The sequence below is a fragment of the Chrysochloris asiatica genome, unplaced genomic scaffold (assembly GCF_000296735.1).
Source record: "Chrysochloris asiatica unplaced genomic scaffold, ChrAsi1.0 scaffold00065, whole genome shotgun sequence".
Lineage (NCBI taxonomy): Eukaryota > Metazoa > Chordata > Mammalia > Afrosoricida > Chrysochloridae > Chrysochloris > Chrysochloris asiatica.
This window is the reverse complement of record NW_006408583.1, coordinates 2,133,733-2,139,412: the sequence shown is the minus strand read 5'-3', so window position 1 is coordinate 2,139,412 and position 5,680 is coordinate 2,133,733.

Here is a 5,680-nt window from a genome sequence, read left to right as displayed (position 1 = left end):
AACAACAACAACAACAATATAGAGCCTGCAGGAGCCAGTGTGTGGCGCTGTTGGATAATGGGCTGGGCTGCAAACTCGGTTTGATCTGCAAGGTTGGTGGTTCAAGCTCACCAGCCCCTACTAGGAAATCCTATACAGGGTTACTATGGGTCATAATCGACTTGACGGCACTTTACAACATAGGGCCCGTGGCAAAACATTCCCCACCCTCGCTGTAAGTAATGGAGACCTACTGAAGGATGTTGTTAAGTGCCACTGAGTCCATTATGACCCTCAAGTTGTCTTCAACTAATGGTGACTTCATGTGTATCAAGGTAGAGCTGTGCTTCATAATGGCTGGTTTTACAGAAGTATCTTACCAAGACTTTCTCCCAAGAGACCTCTGGGTGGATTTGAACCAGTAACATTTTGGCTAGTAGCTAAGCATGTTAACCATACGTACCACCTGGCATTCCAGAGGTGGTTGGCTAGGTTAAAAACAAAGGTCCAGGCAGACAGTGTACAAGCTATGTAGGTCACTGAAGTAACTAGCTGTGTTCTAGTGTAACGGGAAAGTTGACCAGTGGTTGGGTTTTAGGTTGTAAATTAATATCATGAAGATCTGTGTGACTTCATCAGAAAAGGTCACTTCATCTAATTAGAAAAACTGATAACAAGATGGTTGTTATAAAAAAGAAAAGGAGAAAGGAAAAAAGGCTGAGGAAAAGATGAAAAACGAAAGCAGGTAATAGAAAAGAAAAGAACATTTTAAAAGGAAATAAAAGATTCATTTACTCTGGGAAAGCTGAGGACTAAAATAGGTATGCTGGTGAGGAAGCCAAGGGAAAGGACCCAAATGGGGGCCAAGGTGAGTGGAAGGGTAGAAGAGAATGTGGCTTTGCTGGTGATGCAGACAGTCAGATCTGGTCTGGGAATAAAATAACTAGCTAGTCACACTGGGGTATCCAGAGCAGAGAAAACACAGTAAGAAATATCTCCTAGCTGAGTCCATGCCCAACTTGTCTTTTAGCTGCTAATTTCCCACGTCCAGAAGACTCTCTGGATGCCCCTGAGCAGTCAGGCAGAGATAGGAAGAAGTTTATTACATTTGACACAAAAAGCATCCAGTGTTCTGAAGAAAACTGGTGGGAAAATGTTTAATCATTTCCAAAGGTGCAAAATCAATTTCCCCCAGCAAAAGCAGAAAATACGGTAAACATTAAAAAATAAAAAATCTTCTGTATATCCAAAGTAAGAGTTTAAAAGAAAGCCTTGCTTTCTGGTTAACAGTTTAACTCATTGCTTACCTCACAAATTCCTAACCAGTACTATTTGAACTGCAATTCACTGGAATTTATAAGTTAAAGAGATGCTAATATGAAACTGGATTTCCTTTAGCAATTTCAAAGGTAATCGAAGTATATGGTGGTGGTGGTGGTGGTGGTGGCGGTGGTGTGCTGTGGAGTCAGTTCCAACTTATAGTAACTCTGCATAGGGTTTCCAAGGGTGTAAATCTTTACAGGAGCATATAGTGACTGCTTTATCCAAAGTGTTGGTGGTGGTTGTGTGCCACTGAGTCAGTTCCAACTCATAGGAGAAGTACTAGTAATTTGGTGCCATCGAGTCAATACTGACTCATAGCAACCCTATGCACAACAGACCGAAACTCTACTCCGTCCTGGGCCAACCTCACAATCATTTCTTAGCCTGAGCCCATAACCACCGCAACTATGCCAATCCATCTCATTGGGGGTCTTCCTCTTTTTCTCCGACCCTCCACTTTACCAAACATGATAATATGTCCAAAGTATAAGAGTTGAAGTTTGGCCATCCTGGCTTCCAAGAAGCACTCTGGCTGTACTTCTTCCAATACAGATTGGTTCGGTTTTTTGGCAGTCCATGGTACTTTTATTATTCTCCTCCAGCACCATAACTCAAATACAGCAATTCTTCTATAGTCTTCCTTATTCACCGTCCAACTTTTGCATGCATATGAGGTTACTGAAAATACCATGGCTTGGGTCAGGTACACCTTAGTCCTCAAACTGACATCTTTGCTCTTCAACACTATAAAGAGGTCTTATGCACTAGATTTGCCCAATGCTATACATCATTTGATTTTTTGACTGCTGCTTCCATGAGTGTTGATGGTTGATCCAAGCAAAACTTCAATCTTTTCTCCACTTATATGGATGTTTATTGGTCCAGTGGTAAGGATTTTTTTCTTTCTTTCTTTACATTTAGACACAAGGCATACTGAAGGCCATGGTCTTTGTTCTTCACAGTATTTTAAATCCCCTTTGCTTTCAGCAAGAAAAGTTGTATTATCTGCATATCACAGGTTGTTAATGAGTCTTCCTCCAATCCTGATGCCACATTTTTCTCCATATAATTCAGCTTCTCAGATCATTTCCTTAGCATACAAATTGAATAAGTATTATGAAAGAATACAACCCTGGCACACACCTTTCCTAATTTTAAGCCATTTGGCTTTCCCTTGTTCTGTTGGAACAACTGCCTCATAGTCTATGTACAGCTTCCCCATGAGCACACTTAAGTGTTCCAAAATACTCATATTTCACAATATTGTCCATAGCTTGTCATGAGGCACATAATTGAAAGCATTTGCTTTGTCAGTAAAGCACTGGCAAACATCTTTCTGGTATTCTCTGCTTTCAGCCAAGATCCATCTGATGTCAGCAAAGATAACATCCCTTGTTCCACATCCTCTTCTGAATCCAGCTTGAACCTCTGGAAGTTCTCTGTCAATGTATGGGTGCAGCCAGTTTTAGATTATTCCAACTCATAGCGACTGTGTATAGGGTCTCCAAGGTTGTAAATCTTTACAGGAGCAGAAAGTCTTAGCTTTCTTCCATGGAGCAACAGGCAGATTCGAACTACTGACCTTGTGGTTAGTAACCTAGCCATAATTCACTAGGCTACCAGGAGTCTTTTAGCCAAAGTGGTGGTGGTTGCGGTGGTGGCCATGTGCCATGGAGTTCAACTCGTAGCGACCATGAATATGGTTTCCGAGGCTCCAAATCTCTACAGGAGCAGAAAAACCTCATCTTTCTCCTGTGGGATGGCTGAAAGTTTTGAACTGCTGATCTTGAGGTTAGCAGCCCAACTCATAACCACTATGCTAGTAGAGCTCCTTTTAGAGGAGTACACCTGTCAAAATATTGGCAATGTTGTTTTCAGTTGCTCTCTAGCAGTATTTCTTACTTTAAATACTTTGCTGTTAATTTCTTCTGTTTAGCAAAACATTTCAGTATTAAAAGGCATCATGACATGAAGGCATGTTTGGGGGACCATGAAATGTACACTAAGCCCATGATGCCTAAATAAAGAGCTGATGGCATTTTGTAATTGCTTTCTCACTTGCTCTCCGTTCAGTTTTTACTTGACTTTGTTTAAGTGGTGAAAGGAGAAAAGAAGTCAGAAGGTGTTCCAGTTATGGTATCTGGGAAATAGGTTCATCTCTGAACCTCAATTCTTCAACTATAAAATAGGCTTCATTATACCAGTTCTGCCCACTTCACTGTGTTGTTTAGGGAACATAATGAATCCAGCAAAATAAAATGCTTTCAAAAGAAAAAATCAGAATAGAAATGTACGGCTGTATCATTATAGTTGCTTGTTGTTGTTGTTGTTGCTAAGTGCCGTCAAGTCGGTTCCGACCCATAGCGACCCTGTACAGGGTTTCCGAGGCTGTAAATCTTTACGGGAGCAGAACGCCTCATCTTTCTCCCACAGAGCAGCTGGTAGTTTCGAACTGCTGGCCTTAAGGTTCGCAGCCCGATTCGTAACCACTACGCTACCAGAGCTCGTTATTTATTTTATTTGCTATATAGTGTCCTGGTGTGGTGCTGTGAGTTAATGCACCAGACTACAAAGCCATTTGAACTGCAAGGTCAGTAGTTCAAGCTCACCAGCCATTCCTCGGAAACCCTATACAGGGTCTCTATGGGTCGGAACCAACTCAATGGCAGTTAACAACATCACAACAACAATAACATCCCTTAGTATCTTCAGAGGATTGGTTCTAGGCCCCCTGCAGACACCAAAATTCAAGAATCTTCAAGTTCCGTATATAAAATGCCATAATATTTGCATATAACCTATACACATCTTCCCATATACTTTAAATCATTGCTAGATTACATATAAATCTAATACAATATGACCAAATCAAATCAAACCAAATCCACTCTCACCAAGTCAATGCTTCCACATGATGTAGCTGTTAAGTGCTGTTGAGTGGGTAGCAACTCATAGCAACCCTGTATAGGGTTTCCACACAGTGACTGCAGGGTTTGAACTGTGGGCCCTACAGTTAGTCACCCTTAACTTTTCCTACAGTGCCACACCAAAACTCCAATACTTATTCATAGTACCCTATGGATGGAAGAAAGATAAAATGTATCCAGAATGCTCTTTAGAAGCAAGCATGATGAGACTTCATCTCTCATACTTTGAACATGTTATCAGGAGGGACCAGTCCCTGGAGAAGGATATCATACTTGGTAAAGGGTCAACAAAACAGAGGAAGACCCCCAATGGAGTGGACTGGAACAGTGCCTGTAATAATGGTCTCACACATAGCAAGGATTATGAGGATGGTACAAGACCAGGCACTGTGTCATTCTGTTGTCCACTATGAGTTGGAACTGGCCCATCAGCACCTAACAATAACAAGTTTTCAGTGTAGATAGGTTGTTCAATAATGAAAAATTGATTTTTTTTTTCTACCAGAATATTACGTATTAGGATGATCATGATGTTTCCAGAAATCTTCTGGAAAGCAATCTACCTCTGCTCCTCAACCTTCCAATGCTCTATATTTTCCATGGCTTCCTGTATTCCTTCTCTTTCAGCTTACATTGTGAGTGTATATACTCTTCATTTGAATTTAAGCTGCATGAAATCTTCTGTGTCTTGTTAAACAAAGTTTTGGAAACAGAAGATGGCCTGGCAGAACAGATTCACATAGGTGATAGGAAAGGTGCAATTCCTACTTTTTCCCCATGCTCTCCTGGAGACCAGAGGTGTAATCAGCTCCCACCCTCCTCTACACCACCCCTACCTTCCCCCAACTTCCCCTCCACCCTCCTCCAACAAGAAAGCACCCTTCTGTTTGATGTATAAAGTGGGGGGGGGGGGTGTGGAATGCATCAGGTGCCTGGATTCAAGCAGATTCAGCTCTAGAGTTACAGAACCAAAAGAGCTACCAGACCAACTTTGTTATTGTTAGGTACTATCAAGTCGGCACTCCCGTAAAGATTTACACCCTCGGAAACCCTGTACAGGGTCGCTATGGGTTGGAACCGACTCGAAGGTACTTAACAACAACAACAATCAAGTCAGCACAGACTCATAGCTACCCTATGAACAATAAAATGAAATACTGCCTCATCCTGAGCCAACCTCACAATTGTTGCCATGCTTAAGCCCAATGATGCTGCCACTTTGCAAATCCATCTCACTGAGGATCTTCCTCTTTTTCTCTGACCCTCTTACCTTACAAACATGGTATCCTTCTCCAATGACTAGTCCCTCCTGACAATATGTATGAGAGACGATGTTTGGCCATACTGGCCTCTAAGGAGCACTCTGGCTGCACTTCTTCCAACACAGATCTGTTGGTTCTTTTGGCAGCCCATGGTACTTTCAATACTCTCCTCCAACATCATACTCAAAA